Raw genomic sequence first — 19,596 nt, 5'->3', positions numbered from 1 at the left:
TGAGATGCGAAGACCATTGTTAGGCAAGCCTTTTCAATGAATGTATAGTTGAGTTCATAGCCATTCAATGTCCGACTGATGTAATATATGGCGCGTTCCTTGCCTTGTTGATCTTCTTGTGCCAATAGTGCCCCCAGTGATATATCTGTTGTTGACATTGTAGCGTCCTAAAATTGCGACACTTGCAATTTCGACTGCATTTTGGTCTTCACGATGGCGACACAACATGCAACCTGAATGGAGACCTTGAAACTTGCTCACAACACCAAAAACTGCATTTTTCAAGCACCCTGGCCTGAACCTCCTTGCACCTTGCTGTCCTGGGAGGTGGGACCAGAGCGCCCAGTGCCTTGGTCCCTGGGTCCTATTTTGGGCCCGGTCTCCTAAGGGGCTCGAGTCTTTTTGTTTGCAATTTGGAAATTAACTTTCCTGGTCGGCCTAAGGTCGGGAAAATCAGTCTATCAGCCCTAAATGACAAGTATATAAAGTACATTTTCCTCTTTCATTCGATATGATGGAAAAGGCGTGGAAACTATACTCAATCATTCAAGCATTCAAGCATTCCTTCAAGCAATTGATCATTTCAAGTCTCCATTCAAGGCTAAGTGTTGCATTCAAGACAAGGATTCAACCATTGAAGAGGAGATCACATACTACATGCTACAACATACAACATACAACATCTAAACCTTCGCACATAAGGATACAAACATCCTTAGAACAAGGTATTAGTACTTGTTTTACAGTCATTTACATTTACAGCTCTTGCTCATTTCTTAGTTAATTCCAAAACCGGGGTTTGACCTAAAGGCAAACCCCTAATCCCTAACCCCCCAATCATCTTCACTTTTCTGTGTGTAGGTTGCAGGTACACGGCTGAAATTGAAGATCTGGAATCCTTGTGTAGAGACGAACAGATCCCCCTTCGTTTCGCGGATTTTTCGGAGGACCGTGGCGCCGGGCGCCATCGTCCCGACAACTTTTGCTCAAATTTGCAGGACAGCACCGTATCGACATTTTACTGCTAATTCCAGGTCCGCAGCTTCATCCTATAATCCGAACTCAGTTTATAAGCAAATCTTTGTCACTTTCTATGCATTCCTAGCTTAATTCTCTTATCAACATTCTTTACAAAAGAGGGTAGCCTTGCTGTCTTAACCCTTGAAACACATTTAGCATCCAATCTTGCATTGCGTGGGATTGGATCTAGTGGGTTTCAACCCCTCTTTTGAATGTAAAGTCTCTCCCCTAAGTGAAAACCATCGAATCCTAGCGAACCTCCCTTCTCTCTCCTCGGAGTTGGAAGAGGGGAGAACAACTAGGGTTCGATCGCGATTTTCCGCTTTACATTTTGGTGAACCCGACGTGAACATCCTTTCTGATTTTTCATGCTTAGATCTGAAAAAATTGATTACATTTCCATGTTTGATCTTTTGCAAAATTTTAGAGGTGATTGCATTTAAACCCTAAATTTTCTTTTTAGTAATTGAACTTGTGAAATGTCTAAATGTTAATGCTTGTTTCAGATCTGCCCTTCTATTACAAATTTGCAATTCATATTTGTGCTTTAATTCTGAAAATTAAGTGGTTAAGTGTCAAAACCCTAATTTTTGAAACCCTCTTGATTCAACCTTTGTTCGACAATTTCACTGATCAAAACATCTCCAAATCAGCTGTAATTTTGGATTCCGCAATAAAATCACAATATCTTTCATCCCTGAAAATTTGGAAAAAAGTTGCGAGGACCGTGGCGCCGAGCGCCATCATCCCCGACATTTTTTCCGAAATTTCGGGAGCAAGATCTTACTGTGTTTTTCTGCTAAAATTCAGAATTTTGGCTGATTTTATCAATTTTAACACCTTCAAAATTACAGTCAAAGTTGGTCTTGTGATTGCATGGATTAAGGCTTCTAAACATTTAAAAATCATTAAAATTGAAATTTTGTATCAAAATTGTGTTCTTACTGTCCTAAATCTGAAAAGTGTGTTATCATTCATTCGAAATTTCAGTGCTTTATTCAAATTCTTGCATTTTGTGACTTTTGAAATTAAGTGCTTAATTACAACAACTTTAATTTCCGCTTTCGAAATTGAATTTTGTGTGAAATTGAGTCAATTTTCAAATTTCAAAATTTGCATTGCTCTTGACATTCCCTCTAAAAATCATAAAATTCAAAATTTCAGTTTCCCTCTCTTTTTCAAAATTCAAATTTTGCATTTTCCGACAATCTTGGTAGGGTTCAATTTCGAGATTGCAACTTTAATTTGGCCTATCTACAGATCGTAAAATCACTCAATTTTTTCAGATTAGCTCTAAAATCATCATACCTTTCATCCCTGCAAATTTCAAAAAAAGTTGCAAGGACCGTGTTGCACTCCGGGCGCCACGGTCCTGAACATTTTTTCTGAAATTTCGGGAGACTGTCGTGATTGCATTTAACAGCTTAAATCCAGAAGATTGGCTGACTTTACTGAAAATTGCTACCTCTAAATTCAAAATCTTCTCTCTCTTTCTAGTGCATGAGTTTTACAACAATAAGTCCTACTTACACTATTCCTGTTAGACGAAGCCATAGAATTAAGTCTTTCTGAAGTTTAACTACTGAGGAGATGGAACCTAATTTGAATAGCTTTTTTAACGAGGACATGGGTAATTCCTCTAATCCTCCTAATGATGAAGAAGCTCTCCATGAGGTTTCTGTAGAACAACTTTCGAAATTGGATAACCAATTTGACGATTTTCGACAATGGATGTCTCAAGAATACCCTGATAGTCAAGCTCTTCCTTTAATTGAGGGTCTAAAACATATGCTTCAAAGTGATAAGAATGGAATTGATATTTTGCGTGGTATTGCACACATCGTGGATTCAAATGTGATGCCTATGAAGAGTTGTGCTGAAAATTTGGGTTATACACAACCTCCTACTCAAGTCAATCATTCTATCCCTTTGATGACTCCTATTGCTAGCATACCTACCTTTACATCAAACATAATGGCTACTTCTACACAAGACATTCCTCCTATGATCACCAGTCATGGGGGCAACCCTTCTTCTTCAATTAACCCTCTTCCTTCATTTAATCCGACTTCTTCATTCATTCCTCCAATGAGTGTTCCTATTACATCTCCACAAATGAACATGACGCAAGGGGGCAATTCGTTTAACCATTCCATCCCTCCTTGTAGTGTTCCTCCTGTCCAATCATCTCCTATGACTAATTATCATAGAGTCCCACCACCTTACTCTTTACCCTCTTTCAATAACATAACACCTCCATCTCAATCTAACACATCCAATATGAATTCTTCGACTGAAGCGACCATTAACAATCTTGCACAAACTGTCTCTTCTTTACAGCAACAAATTGCCTCTATGAATCAATCTAAGTTTAGTGTGCCCACATTTGACGTTGCGAGCCCACTTTCTCTTGACATTGTTCGAGCTATCCCTCCTAAACATGTTGAAATCCCGCATTTGGAACTTTATAATGGTAAAGGAGATCCTCTAACACATGTTAAGACTTTTCAAACAATATGTACTGATTTTGCTTATGACCAAAGGTTGCTTGCAAAACTGTTCACTAGAACATTAAGAGACAAAGCCCTACAATGGTATTACTCGTTGCCTTCTTATTCTATTACTTCTTTCAAACAACTTGCAAATGCTTTCATTCAACAATTTCAAAACAATATAAGTCCTAAGGTTACTTTGATTGATTTAATGCATTGTAAACAAGGTGTTAAAGAAAAAGTGACTGATTTCATTGGTAGATATAAGCATTTGTATGCTCAAATTTCTTTTCCGGTGCTTGACAATGATATTCAAAGAATCTTTATTTCTAATTTACAAAAAGATATTCGAGACAAACTTCTGTTTTCTGAGTTTACTTCTTTCCAACAGTTGTGTGCCACTCTTCACAATTATCAACTGACTGTGAGTCAAATGGAACAATCACATCCTATGGCTCCGAGTGATAAGGGTGATAGCAGTCAACAACCATTTGGGAAGTTTAAACCGAACAGAGATTCCATCAAATTCAATGAAAACATCATCAACAACAATGTGAATGCAGCATCAGGTGTGCCTCCTATTTCTAAATTTTTCAAGAAAGAAAGAAAGTATACTCCTTTGAATGAATCATTGCATAGTATTATGAATAAGTTATTGGAACAAAATGTGCTTACTCTTCCTCCTATAAGGCAAATTGATCCTGCAAAGATTACTTCACCTTATTTTGATAACAAATCTTTTTGTCAATTTCACCGTCAGCCTGGGCATGATACTGAAAAATGTTTTTCTTTAAAGGGTAAAATTCAAGATTTGATTGATAACAATACTATCTCTATTTCTGGAGTGAATGATAAAGGCAACACATCTATAGCTCCTCCTAACCAAAATCTTCAGATTTTCACTGATCCATTGCCTTCTCATACCTCTAATGCAATTGAGGCTAATGATTCCTCTCTCTCATCTGATGGTCTTGTGTCTATGACTCCGAATGTGATTAACTTTGTAGAGCAGCAAGAAATCCCTAAAGAACCTTCCATCACATTTGATTCCAGTGAAACCATTAGGGCACCTGATGGTCCTTTATACATAGTTGCAAAAGTCAAGAACACACCTTGCCGTGGAGTGCTTATTGATCCTTCGTGCATGATTAATGTTATTACTAAAGAATTCCTTTTTACTTTGCAATTGAATCAAGTGATCTATGACAAAACAGATGTGATTGTGAAACTATTTGATGCATTTTCTTCTCCTGCAATTGGTTCTATTACATTGCCTATTGAGGTCCATAACAAATCTCTTGATGTGAACTTTGCTATTATTCCATCTGCCGAACAATTTCGTGTGAAGCTTGGCTATCCTTGGCTATCTTCCATGAAAGCTATTGCTTCTCCTATTCATAAGTGTTTGAAATTTCCCCATAATGGTGAAGTTGTTACTGTCAATCATAGTCTCTTTAAACCAGCTGAAAGAACTTCTAGTGTTCCTATTGATTACTTTTGGCCTAAACAATTCCAATCTCTTCCTCCGCGAAGTGATCATCTTTTCAAATCTTATCAAAAGTGGAAAACAGATATGATCCTATCTTTAAGTGAACCTAGAACACCTAAACTTGATATTCCTATCATTCTTGAGAAGGAAGTTCTTCCTTTGAAAGATAAAACTAATGTCTTTCCTCAAGAAGATTCCCAACCCATCCCTATGGATGTGACTATGTCTATGCCTAATAAACTTCCTAAGAGTAGACCTATACCTCCTCGTCATGATGGACTTGGTCTTCTCCCTAAACCAAATATTCTTCCCTTATATGGAGCAGTTCCTCCTCCTTCCTTTTATAGAGAGAAGAGACCTTCTTCTTCTCCTAGTGTCCAGCCTAAGAGACCACAACCTAAACACCCAAGTGCTAAGGACGAGAACATTCCTCCTCCTCAATCTTCTCCACTTCCTACTAAGACTAGACGAAATCGTTTTGCACGTGAACGCCGGCGAAAGCGTCGTCTTAGAGCTCAAACTTTGCAATCTCCAAAAACACCTTCAACAAGCATTATTCCATTTTCTCCTCAGTCGGACATTGAGCCTAAATCTTCTAAACATAAGATGCATGATGGTCTTGATCCTGTGCGAGTTAAAGATCCTATTTTTATAAATCTTGATGACGATATAGATGAAAATGTTATGCATGATGAAAATGTTACTCCTCTTGCTTCTGATAGTGAATATGAACTTGTTGATGTTGATAACCATTTATCTAATGAATTTTCTAAAGCACTTATCCTAGCTCCTAGACAAGAACAATGTGGCTTGGAACATGAACATAGCCCTTGTTTGGATCTTGTGATAGCTCCATCTGCTGTGTTGGATGTTCCTCCTCTAGCGTGTTCCCTGCCTTCCCGAAACATTGATCAGCAAGATCGGGGGGTAGATGACGTGCTAGACTAGTTACATTAGCATAAGCAGATTCTTTCCTCCTCTCTTTCGTTACTTCTTCTATATGTTATTCTCATTCTTCTATTTGTTGTCCTTAGTGTTGTCTACTAGAGGACGATGCAAAGCATTGAGATCTCTCAATCTCTCTCATGTTGACTCAAAAGACACATGTGTTCCCTTCTTCTAGGTGACCTTCCTTGATTGGGGAATGAAGAACAATTATGCATACATACATATGATATATATACATGACTTATCATACAGCATACTGACCCCGAGGAAAGCGAAGTCACCCCGTGCTTTGTGTTTTGTGTCTATTATCCTTGGGTTTATCTCACACTTGGGGGCTAAATCCTTGCGATAACGTGCTCCTTTCCTTTCTCATTTCTTATATGTATCACTACCTTAAAGCAATCACCCCCGGTGAGGCGTGTACGATCGCTTTAACGTAGGGGGGCATACATCCCGTTCATATCTTTTCAAGATACTTGAAAATTTCTTAACCTTGCCTTGAAAATTTTTGATATCTTTCTTGCATGACTCATAGTGAGGGAACCTTGCTACTGACAATCATGGTTCTTCCTCGTGATCTTCCCTTTTACTTTGTCAATCGAAGTCATAAGATCCTTAGTCCATTGGGGGCTTGGTGTATCTTGCCTCCTTGACGTGGTGAAAGTCTTTCAATATTGTTTCCTTGTACTTTACCGGAAGTATGAGCATACATACTCCCGCTAAAGTGGGGGCTAAATGTAGCATCCTAAAATTGCGACACTTGCAATTTCGACTGCATTTTGGTCTTCATGATGGCGACGCAACACGCAACCTGAATGGAGACCCTGAAACTTGCTCACGACACCAAAAACTGCATTTTTCAAGCACCCTGGCCTGAACCTCCTTGCACCTTGCTGTCCCGGGAGGTGGGACCAGAGCGCCCAGTGCCCTGGTCCCTCAGGACCAGGGTGCCCAGCGCCCTGGTCCCCAGGACCATGGCGCCCAGTGCCCTGGTCCCTGGGTCCTATTTTGGGCCCGGTCTCCTAAGGGGCTCGGGTCTTTTTGTTTGCAATTTGGAAATTAACTTTCCTGGTCGGCCTAAGGTCGGGAAAATCAGTCTATCAGCCCTAAATGACAAGTATATAAAGTACATTTTCCTCTTTCATTCGATATGATGGAAAAGGCGTGGAAACTATACTCAAGCATTCAAGCATTCAAGCATTCCTTCAAGCAATTGATCATTTCAAGTCTCCATTCAAGGCTAAGTGTTGCATTCAAGACAAGGATTCAACCATTGAAGAGGAGATCACATACTACATGCTACAACATACAACATACAACATCTAAACCTTCGCACATAAGGATACAAACATCCTTAGAACAAGGTATTAGTACTTGTTTTACAGTCATTTACATTTACAGCTCTTGCTCATTTCTTGGTTAATTCCAAAACCGGGGTTTGACCTAAAGGCAAACCCCTAATCCCTAACCCCCCAATCGTCTTCGCTTTTCTGTGTGTAGGTTGCAGGTACGCAGCTGAAATTGAAGATCTGGAATCCTTGTACAGAGACAAACAGATCCCCCTTCGTTTCGCGGATTTTTCGGAGGACCGTGGCGCCGGGCGCCATCGTCCCGACAACTTTTGCTCAAATTTGCAGGACAGTGCCGTATCGACATTTTACTGCTAATTCCAGGTCCGCAGCTTCATCCTATAATCCGAACTCAGTTTATAAGCAAATCTTTGTCACTTTCTATGCATTCCTAGCTTAATTCTCTTATCAACATTCTTTACAAAAGAGGGTAGCCTTGCTGTCTTAACCCTTGAAACACATTTAGCATCCAATCTTGCATTGCGTGGGATTGGATCTAGTGGGTTTCAACCCCTCTTTTGAATGTAAAGTCTCTCCCCTAAGTGAAAACCATCGAATCCTAGCGAACCTCCCTTCTCTCTCCTCGGAGTTGGAAGAGGGGAGAACAACTAGGGTTTGATCGCGATTTTCCGCTTTATAAACATATATAAGATAAGAGGTTTTCCTGTGACTGGTGGGACCAAAACTGGTGGATTCATTAGGTACTGCTTGATTTGGTAAAAAGATTCTGTACACTTGGCCTCCCATTTGAAGGGTACATTTTTATGTAGTAAATGGTTAAATGGGAGACTTTTATCTGCTAGCTGAGTGATGAATCGCCTGATTGATTGAAGTCTGCCTTGTAGAGATCTGAGTTGACTGATATTCTTTGGTGGTGGCATGTCCATAATGGCTTGTACCTTTGCTGGATCTACTTCAATACCTTTTGCTGAGACAATGTAACCTAATAACTTGCCTGATGTAACCCTGAAGACACACTTCTTAGGGTTGAGCCTGACTTGGAATTTCTCCAATCGATCAAAGATCTTTGTTAGGATGTCGAGATGTTCGGCTCTGGTGAAGGATTTTGCTAATAAATCATCCACATAGTCTTCCATAAATGTGTGTATCATGTCATGGAATATTGTGGTCATTGCTCTTTGATAGGTGGCCCCTGCATTCTTTAAGCCAAAAGGCATAACATTCCAGCAATACGTCCCCAAGGATAGGTGAACGCGGTTTTATCTTGATCTTCAGGAGCTATTTTGATTTGATTATAGCCTGAGAAACCATCCATTAGTGAGAGCATTGCATGGCCTGCTGTAAGATCTACAATTATGTCGATACTGGGCAGAGGAAAGTCGTCCTTTGGACAAGCTTTGTTGACGTCTCTGAAGTCAGTGCATATTCTAATACTACCATCTAGTTTTGATACTGGAACAATGTTGGAAATCCACTCTGCATAGTCAATGGGTCGAATGAATCCGACGTCTAATAATTTCTTTAGTTCAGTTTTGACCATGAGTGCCACCTGTGGATTCATCTTTCGTAGCTTTTTCTTGACTGGTTTAGCTCCTGTAGAAATGGACAAGTGATGCATGATTAAGTGTGGATCTACTCTGGGCATATCAGCATATGACCAAGCAAAGTTAATTTGTTGTTCTTTAAAGAAGATGATGGATGTCGATCTTTCTTCCTCTGTCAGAGATTTTGCAAGGTGTATGTTTCTGGCTGCTTCTGTGGTACCAATGTTGATTGATTGAGTGGGCTCAATCAAAATGGGTGATCGCTCATGAAAGTGCTCAAGAAGAGTGTCAAGTCTCCCATTGTTAGGTGCCTTAAAAAGGTTTTCACCCTCAGATGCGTCCTTTATTTTTACTTTTTCATGATCTAGAGCTGTCATTGACTGGTTTTCAGCATCAGATCCTTTATTTGGTGTATTTTTGCGACTGAGAGACTTGGCACTCCCTGATTGATAGATATCATTATTTAATTTATTGGTAGAGCCTATTTCCGGATTTACGGTACATAGGTAATGGATAATAGATTCATCATCTGGGAAAATTGGTATATCATGGATTTCAGGTTCATCCCAGTCGATGAGGTCAGGAAAGACAAGTGGTAAGGAATCGTTGGGTGGATCAAGTTCGGCTACTGTGAGTGTTAGGACAGAGTTTGCATCGTGATGGATTTTGGTTTTAAAGAAGTCCAGGATTTGTCGAGATCCTCGATGGTATTATCTTCCACATAGACTTGTTCATAATGTTTCTATTCGCTTTCCTTGGTGTCATAGATATTTTGTGGTCCAAATTCAAGAGGTCTATCTTCTGCGTTATGTTCTTCTTGAGAAAGGGATATAGAATCAGTATAATCAAGGATATTTGTAGTAGCATTGGAGCAGGTACCCCATTCATATTCATTGGAATCTGTCTCATAGGCATCGTCCCATATTCTATCTGTGTTGTAAACAGGTATGTCGTATGGTGAAAACAAATCTTTGATGATGGATACCATTTTGATGGTGTTTGTAGATTCTGTATCAGATCCGTCTTCTACTTGCTGGATTTGTTCATAGACTGTGCTTCCTCGGGGAGGAATAATGGTATCGGGAGATGACATGATTTGTTTTTGAGACATTGGTATTTGAATATGAGCTACTACTACAGATAGGGCCTTCTTATGACTTAGTAGCTTTTCCTGATGCAACTTCTGATCTTGACGTTCCCGTGCCTTGCGGATTGTTTCTGCTGATTCAAAGAGTGCTTCCTACCAGGATTCTTCTTTGTACTTCTTCTTTACCTTCCATTGAGGTTTTGTAGTTGTGTGTGGCAACCGTTTCAATAGGAATGTGAGTTTAGAACCCAATCCTGCTTTGTTTCGACTAGATTGTGAAGGAAGATCTATAGGTTCCGTGACTCCTTCTTTGCGTTTCCCAATAGGTCCTTTACCGCCATATCCCATTTGCTTCATGATTAAGTAGTCTTTTCCATATAGGTGTGTTGGTAGAACAATGTTCAGAGCGGCTGCTCTATGATCTTCTTCCTCATCTTTGTATAACCAGCTAAGAACATCCTTGTCTTCTAATTCATGTGCTAGAGTACCCAATTGGATGAAGGTACCATCAAATTTAGTGATGGGTTGAGTGGCCAGATGTGTTGATGTAGTAGGCAAACCATGTGATCTAGGTGATGTTGGCAATTTGGCCAAACATAAAGGCTCCAAAGAGTATTCGCCCATACCTTGGTCTTGGATTTGCATTTTCTGTTTGAAGTCTCCCCATAAGGAGTTGGATTTTGCTATTGGTGGATCTGATGTTGAAGACCGCTGCTTTTATCTATTATGAGGAACCAAACTATCTTGGGCTGCCCCCATTGCATTGCAATGTTGAAATGGATTGTGATCAGCTGATATGGAGATTTCTTGTCCATCATAAGGAAACTTGACACACTGGTGATACGTAGAAGGTATTGCTTGCATTTCATGTATCCAGGGTCATCCTAACAAGATATTGTAGGTTAGATCAATATCTAAGACCTGACATATAGTATCCTTTTGTATTGGTCCTACTTGAATAGGTAATATCACTGTGCCTTTAGAGGACCTTTCCTCATCATCATATGCCTTGATGGTGATCTTTTTGTAGGAATCAATAGATTCTTCTGAGAAGCCTAATGCACGGATAAGCTTTAAAGTACATATATTAAGTCCAACTCCTCCATCTATTAAGACTCTTTTTACTTGGTGTTTCCAAACAATGACTTCAATATGGAGAGGAGTATTATGCGGATGACTCAAGGAATTATTATCATGCTCTGAGAAGGTGAGGTTATGAGGTCCTGTCATATGGGTGACCATGGCTTGAAATCTATCTGTATCCAGATTTTGAGGTACATTTGTTTCCAATAGCACTTGTTCTAATATGTTTTTGTGCTTTGGTGATAGTTTCAATAATTCCAGGATAGATATCTGAGCTCGAGTCCTGTGTAGTTGGCTAACCAAGTCATATTGGATTTTTGGTGTGGTAGTTGTAGGTGCAGTATGTCCCTTCAAGACATATTTCTGAGTTCGGGTTGTTACATTGACAGATTCATGATCATGGCGATCTCGAATGGTGATGACATTGACTTGATGATCTTTAGTTGAGATGTGGTTGATGGTGTTGTTGTAGATGTGATTAATACGAGCTCTGCGTGTATCATCTGAAGTTGATGCTCCATCTTTGTTGTAATTTGGGAGAGGATTTTTGAAGGCTCCGTGATCACCATTTGTTTTGAGACCATCCACTGTTAAGTCACCTCAATCAATTATGTCCTGTACTATGTGTTTCAATCTCATGCACTCGTTTGTTCTATGACCCTTGTTGCGATGGAAATCACAATAGTGTGAATCATTCCACCAAGGTGGTTTGATTGGGGGTTCATAGTTGCTGATTGGAGGCAAAGAAAGAATCTTGTTTGCCAAAAGTTCTCTGAATGCAGATTCTAATGATTGTCTTAGTGGTGTGAAGATGCGCTTTTGAAAATTGTTCATGTTGTTGCGTGAATTGTTGTTAGGTCCTGGATTCATGTTTTTGCTTTGAGTATCGTTGGTGTTGTTTGTGTTGAGTTGTCCTTGATCGGTGTTTGGTGCATATGTGTTAGCACTGGGAGTAGCAATTTTAGGATTTTTCGCATTTTGAGGATTTCTGGATAATGCAAGCACTAGTTGCTTAGATTTGGGATCATATGATTCATTGTTGCCTTCGTTTTTGTTTCGGGTCCAAAATCAAGATTTGTCAAGGTTGGTGTTGTTTTGATTCTTGTAGTTTGATGAGTTTGTTCCTTCCTTGTAGAATTTGAGTGTTCCCTTTTTGACACATGCTTCCTCTACTTGAATGCCATTTTCAATCAATTTAGTGAAAGATGGTATGCATTGAAGCTTTAGTCTGTAACTCATTTCGCCATTTAAGTTATCGATGAAGATTTCCATTTTCTCCTTTTTGGGAATATCTCGAGGATACCGTGATACCATGCGTCGCCAGCGTTGAAGGAACACCATGAATGTTTCATTGTTCTTTTGTTTGGTGTTGCAAACATCTAGCATGGTTATGGCATGTTGGATGTTGTAGGAATAGTGGGTGATGGATTTGTTAACCAATTCATCAAATGATCTAATAGGTGGTGAAATTTTGGATAACCATTCCATGGTTTTCCCTCCCAAGCTTCTGGGGAATAACTTCATCAAATAGGTGTCATCATGAGCAAATTCAAGGCTTAGTGTGCAAAATTCTCAAACATGATCTCGGGGATCACTTTTTCCATCATATTTATCAAATTTGGGAACATCTGAGTTTGGAGGAAAAGGCACCATGCTCAATCTTCTGTCAAATAGATAAGGACAGATTTCGTTTAAAGAGTACCGTACTATTGTCCCTTGTTGCATATCCTGTATTTGCCTTTGCAACATTTGCATTTGTTGAGTAAGAGCAACTAAAGGCGCATTATCTTGCTGAGGGAAGAGTTCTTCCCTCGTATTTGTTCTCAGCTGAAAAGGTGTAGTAAATGGTATATTTTGTTCTGGTGTTTCTAGCTCAGGTATACACATTTCTGGTATGCGTTGTTCTGGAATGTGTTGTTCAGGTATATGTTGTTCAGGTATATGAGTTTCTTCTTCTCTTTGTTGTTCTTGATATGCATATTGTCGAGACCCAATTTGAAAAATGTTTGCGTCAAAATCTTCAGGAAGTTTAACGCCTTTACTTGTGAGCATGAGTAGATACTTTTCCTTGTCATTTTCCATGAGCTTTTCTACAAGCTTTTGGAATGAAGGGTTTTCTTGACATTCCCGAAGAAGTGCTTCAGTAATTTCAGGTTCTTCTATGGGTGGAATTTCAAAAGGATTTGATAATCTGCGATTCATACTTGATTATGCGTGTGTCTCGCTTTGTTTGTCTTCTTGAGAGCGAGTAATGGGCATTTTAGTAGAAACTTTCAGTGATGAAAGGGACAAAAGCCTCATTGATGTGTTGCTCGGGGGTTGGTGGTTTTGGTCGAGATGTGTTATATGTGATGCACTCGTCGGGCAAGAATGTTAGATTGATCCTTCCACCGCGGTTGATGGTTTGATTAAAAGTGGACTTTTAACAGTATGCTCTTGTTTTGAAAGGTTCTTTGTCAAATTCGCTAGATTTGTTTTGGATATACCGTTTGACGTGATGAAGGAATACCTGATGGGATTTGAAGAGTTGACGATTGATGTATAAAAACTTATTTCTCTTGATGAATTTGGAAAAACTAGGTTGTTGTTTCTTCAACATGATGTTACGATAGAGGTTCTTTCTTCTCAGAATAAGGGGATTAGTCATGCATGAGTGATCAATAGTTTCCTTTGATTGGTTTGGATTCAGTTGATTCTTGTTTTTGAAAATTTCAAATTTTACTCTATCAAAGTGAAGGCTTTTAGATGCCCCTTCACGACAAAGCGTGTCAAATGATATGGATAAAAGCCTCCCGATCTGGAAACCTGATTTGACAATTTGAAAATTTTAAACAAGTGTTTTGAGATAAAATCCGTAGGATGGTAAAGGATTCTATTGACACTGATGATGAGATTTCTGGATTATGATAGGAGAGACATCTTCTATTGTGCGATTCGTTTAAGATTCTGACAACGTTCATTTTTGTCACAAATTTGGCTTGAGAAATAGTTCTAATGGTTTGTTTGTCACTCTGTTGTGATAAAAAATGATTTTTGATGAAAAAGGCTTCTAAAAATGTTTTTGAAATTTCAAAAATTTTCTCGGTTTTTGCTCTCTGTTTTTCTGTTTTCGATCACGCGCTAGAACAAAGTTTCTATGCGCTACTGAAATTTCTTGATGCGCTAAAATAATAAGCTCACGTGCTAGGCTGCCCTCGGACACGCGCTAAAGTTCGGACTGTTGTGAAAATTGTTGTCTAACTATTGAAAAACCTATGCGCTATTCTGGGCCTGTCACGCGCTAACTGTTTGACTTTATGCGCTAATGTTTGATTTCCACGCGCTAAGTTGTTGTTCTCACGCGCTAGACTGTTTTTCTGATGCGCTAAAGGATTTTGGACTATTTTTGCCTTAAGATGAAACGCTATTGTTTTGAACTAACGCAATAATTTGAAGTTTGGATGCGCTAACAGAAGTAGTCTACGCGCTAAGATGTTGCTCTTATGTGCTAAACTGCCCTGATTTTTCCTTTGATCTGGTTTTTTTTTTAATTTTGAAATTTTGCTATGAAATTTTCAAGTGTGATGGATGATTTTCTGAGGTAATAAATAAAAACATAGCACAAAAAGTAAAACCATCTTGCCTAAGCTAACAAAAAGTGTATGTTCTGCGAGGATGTGTTCAAATCCCCAATGTTTTAACAGGTTTGGATACAAATAACACACTTCAGAAAGACTCTTTAATCAAGGGTCATAAATAACATCATAGCTCACTAGTCTCGATACTCCGTCAGCTCAAACAGCCGTGTCACCCCCTAGAGGGCGCCCATTTTTTTGCCTTTTGCCAGAAATTAACTCAAAGTGAATTGCTTCACAGTTGAGTAGTTATCTTGGGAGATATATGGTGAGTAATCTTGGGGGTGGATTCTTCCCCACCCTTGCACTATGATGTTACAAATGTTTGGTTACTGACTCGGTTCAAAGCTTCTATTTCTATGGTTCGTAATCAGGCTTCCCATTCGGCCGTCAGTGATAAACTCCCTCAGGAGGCTTCCCAACCTTTAGAACAAAGGCTTTACGTATCTCAAGGATACTGGGGGAAGGCTAATCACTGCGCGCAACCGTTGAAAAGGACTTTCATCACTTTCCACATTTGATTATAGTGGTTTGGAATTCTTGGCGTCAAAGTCGTTCCCCACTTAGGTCGTTCCCTTCACATCGGTCATAAATAGCTTTAAGAGTTGATTGCAACTCCTCGGGAAGGCAGGCCTGCTAAAGGATGTAAATGCTTGAAATAATGAAAGCTGTAAGAGTGGTCTGGATTTTTGATCACCCAGTTAAGGGGAGAGCATATTCCTTCCACTTTTGAGACAAAGCAATCAAGTTGTTTATTTTTAGCCTTTCAATTCAGTGATTTGCTAAAATCTATGTGGAGATGTTGCTCCACAAAAAAATGGTGTTTATTTTATCCGTGCACATCAATGATTTTCTAATATATGAAAATGAATTTGGTCAACAAAGTAAATTCGACGGTTTGGTCAGCAAAAGAAATCGCTTTTTAAAAGAAAAATGGTCCACTCTACCTGCAAGAAAACTGTTAGAGCCCTGCAAAATTGCGATCCACGAGTTAGAAAATTTGGATTTCGGTGGACTTCTACGAGTCTAAATTCTATTGCAGTTACAATTTTAATTTTAGTCTTCTGTCTGTGATGCGCTATAGAATAGATTGTATGCGCTACAATATATTCTTGATGTGCTAAAACTAAGTATCAACGCACTACACTGTTTGCTAGATGCGCTACACTGTGTGTTGGAAGCGTTGTTCTGTCTTTTTCTCTCTCCCGTGCTTAGTCCTGCAGGAAAATTAGAAATATGATGCGCTAACGTTTTAATTGCATGCGCTGGATGATGGTCTACAAGCGTTGAACTGTGGGCTGGATGCGCTAATATGTTCACTTGATGCGCTACTCTGTGTTTCGCCCACGTTGAGACCTATAGGAAAATTTTAGAGGGAGTCATGCGCTGAGAAAAGGTTTTCACGCGCTAAAGTATAGACCCCACGCGCTAAACAGTAAGCGGGATGCGCTAGACTATTAACCGGATGCGCTATGGAATGTTTTCCACGCGCCGATTCCTGTTTCCCGTGGACCTGCAAAAATGATTAGTTTCAAAAACCGATATGATATTTGGGGTCGGGCCCCACGGTGGGCGCCAGAAATGTATGCGGGAAAAGTGGGCTGATAAAACTCAATATGTGAAAATATGTTATAATACTAGTCCACACACACACACATGACTTCTTGGTGCAAGCTATGGAGTAATAACGTATTACTTAGCTTCCCAAGGTGGGTCCCATGGTTCTCTATCTCACAATGTCCCTCAAACCAACGTTTTTCTCTCAGATTACTGAGCAAAATGGTTCAGGGATGGCAAATGCAAGAACGAGGGATGCACTGATAGTTTTTAGTGTGAAAAGTATGCTAAGCTATGTATGATCTTAGAAATGCAATAAACTAAATGATAAGATGACAAGATTAGTATGAATACTATCCTAACATAATATATTTAGTCTATGATTGAGCTAAAATGATAAAGAAATTATTCTAAACATGCATATTTAGTCTAATTCCTGATCTAAAAGAGGCTAAATGATGAGCATATATGAAATGAGAAAGCTTGAATGTATTTAAGCATAAGTGTGATGCTACAAATTTGAAGGATGATTGTTATGGAGGAATGAGAGCTCTATTTATAGCAAGAATAGGGAAATGGATGGTCAAGATTGAATGGTTTAATCAAGGGTTGAGTTTGAAAGTTGGGGATCCATGTTTGTAATTGGCACCAATGAAATGGTGACAAGTGTCAACATAGGGTTGGATTGAGAGAAGGGGTTGGAGACATTGAATGCTTGAGAAGACCTCATGGTTATCTAGAGGCTAAGAGTCAAGTCCAAATTAAGATTACCCACTGGATTAAGAATTAATCCAAGGATAAACCTTTGTGCAAATGATTAAGAGATAATCATGGTCAAAGCATTAATGGCCTGATGAGACCCTTGGGTTGGATGAAGGTTGAGTCAAAACAAATGTTTTAACCATGTAGGAGGGTTTGAGTTAACCATTAATGGTTATTGGAGACTTTGGGGATTAAGTGGTTGAAAGTTGGAAACCTTCAATGGTTATCAAAGACTTTGAGGAATTTAGTGGTTGAAGGTTGAAAGCCTTTAATGGTTATCAAAGACTTTGAGGGTTTGAGAAGTGACTTCCCTTTGCTTAGGGATGTGACAAAGTTTAGAGGAGGGGTTAGGATAATTAGAAGTGATTAGAAGATTCTAGAAGGGATTAGAAAGGGGTTTGGGATTTTGCAAGTGGATGGAGGGATAATAGGATTTAATTGAAATAAAGTATTTTATTCAATTTGGTTGCAATCAAATAAATTTGATTTATTCAATTTAGGATAACTATTTAATTAAATTTGAATTTAATTAAAAGTGGATAGGGGGATTTAATTGAATAAAATGATTTATTCATTAAATGGGTATAGTGAATTTAATTTAAATAAATTGAGTAATTTACTTAATTAAATAGAGGAATGTGGATAATTTAATTAAATTGGATTTAATTAAATAGAGAAATGAACATAAAATATTCATTTAGGAATATGGTCATTTTTATACGTCTACAGATACAAATATGGAGAAGGTCTCCCAAGCGGTCATGAACATGACTAAACAATGGTTAAGCCAGAGGGTAACACCCAGCATATCAAAGACAAAACAAAAGGAATCCACCTCATGGGTACCTCAGTCAAGGGGCCATAAGGAGTACGCTCGAAAGACAAGGTCATCCTCAAGGTAGAATATGTCCACCAACCCAGGTGAGGAAGACAAGCCTCAAGAAAACACTGAGGACTTATTGAAGAAACTCCAAGAGAAGATGAGGGAGTCTAAATTGTTGAAGAAGGTTGCAGACCTAGGAGTAACCGATGGGCTGGGCGCGGTGTTACTTGCCAAAGTTCTCCCACCAAGGACGGATATAGGCCACACCGAAGGGGAGGGTACCCAAGAACAAGAAGAGAATGTAGAAGCTACTAAGGAGATACCCACCCAAACACCTTCAACATATACAACAAGTGCTCCAGGCACCACTACTCCTACACCACCATTAGTCAATATATATGCAGGGCAGCCCAGAGTGCAAGGCTTCACATCTACCATTGAAGGGGTGAAAGTTAGAAACGTCGAGTCTAACTCCGATCAGGAAGAAGAGGATCTTGAGCAACAACAATCGCTAGAAGGCGAAGGGGGTGAGGCAGAAGACATATTGAATGAAAGATTGATCCTAACTCCCCAAGATCAAGAGGACCTTCTTGAGGATATAGTAGTCGGGCAAGCAGAGACAAAACCAGGTGAGGAAGAAATGACATTCAACGAGGAGGTCAGTGGCAAACTAGGAGAGTTGCACAAACAACAAACTCTACAAGTTGACCTAGCCCGCCAGATTTCCTCACCCCAAGATCCTGGGCAAACAGGAGTGGAAGTAAGAGATGAAGCAGAGGAGCAGGCGGAGGTTCATGTCATAACTGCAGATATTATATCACATCAAGGTGATAAAGATGAAGATATACCACAATGGCTAGAGTTTACCTTCGGGAAGAAAAAGAGAAAAGAAGAACTCCCAGAGGTCACTCTACAACAAGTAATCACTGAGGAACCTCCAAAGGTTAAAAAGCTGAAAACCATCCATCATTTGTCAAAAATAGATTTCAGTGAGGTGATTGCAAACGTGGCAGTTCCACATGAAGTTGAAGGATAGGTTTCTCCCAAGTATCAAATATCCCAGGTAAATTTGGATAAGCAAACCATAGATACCTTGGAGCTAGCCACAAGTGTTGTCAGAGGGCGCGTTGAAAAGGAGCACACCTCAAATATGGAGCTTAAGGCGCAACTTGGGCAATATAAATAGCTCGTGATAGAAATGAGTAAACATCTAGACTCTTGTAGAGCTGATGACCTACCTTCAACCTCATCACTGCCAGAGGCAGAAGTAAGGGCACTAGTGGAGGTGAGACGAGTGGCTGCTGCCGCCAAATCTTGGACCCAGGTAAATGCAGCCAAGATTAAGTTGATCTTGCAAAATATAGTAGAAATATACCATAAGGCGTTACAGGAAGGTGGAGCTTTGGCAACCTGCTCCACACAATGGGAGCGGAAGGAGAGCACTTTCAATAAACAGTTCTGAGTTTTGAAAAGGATACTACGGCTAGGAGAAGAGGTGGTAGTAAAAGAAGACCTCTTAGGAGGCGATAGCTATGAAAACTTACAGTCCTATGTATACATTTTGGAGCTGAAGATAGAGATGTATCAGTAGTATATCAAGGATATGACTGACATTCGAGACCCTCTCCTCAGGGAAATTTATTGGGACCTTTTGGCCTCAGAATAGCTGATACGGTAATAATGGACCAGCAACAAGTTTTGAATCAGTGGGATGCATATGAGGCACAACACCTAGGACCTATGGCCCAGTTTGATGTCGCCCTTATGGATAGATACACACAGCTGATTACTCAGTGTCAAGAGGTGGTAGACACGGTGAAGGAGTTAGAGGAACAAGGAGCACATGCAGATGAGGTTTTGAAGAAAT

The sequence above is a fragment of the Cryptomeria japonica genome, chromosome 2 (assembly GCF_030272615.1).
Source record: "Cryptomeria japonica chromosome 2, Sugi_1.0, whole genome shotgun sequence".
In the NCBI taxonomy this organism is placed as follows: Eukaryota; Viridiplantae; Streptophyta; class Pinopsida; order Cupressales; family Cupressaceae; genus Cryptomeria; species Cryptomeria japonica.
Note: the sequence above shows the minus strand (reverse complement) of the source record.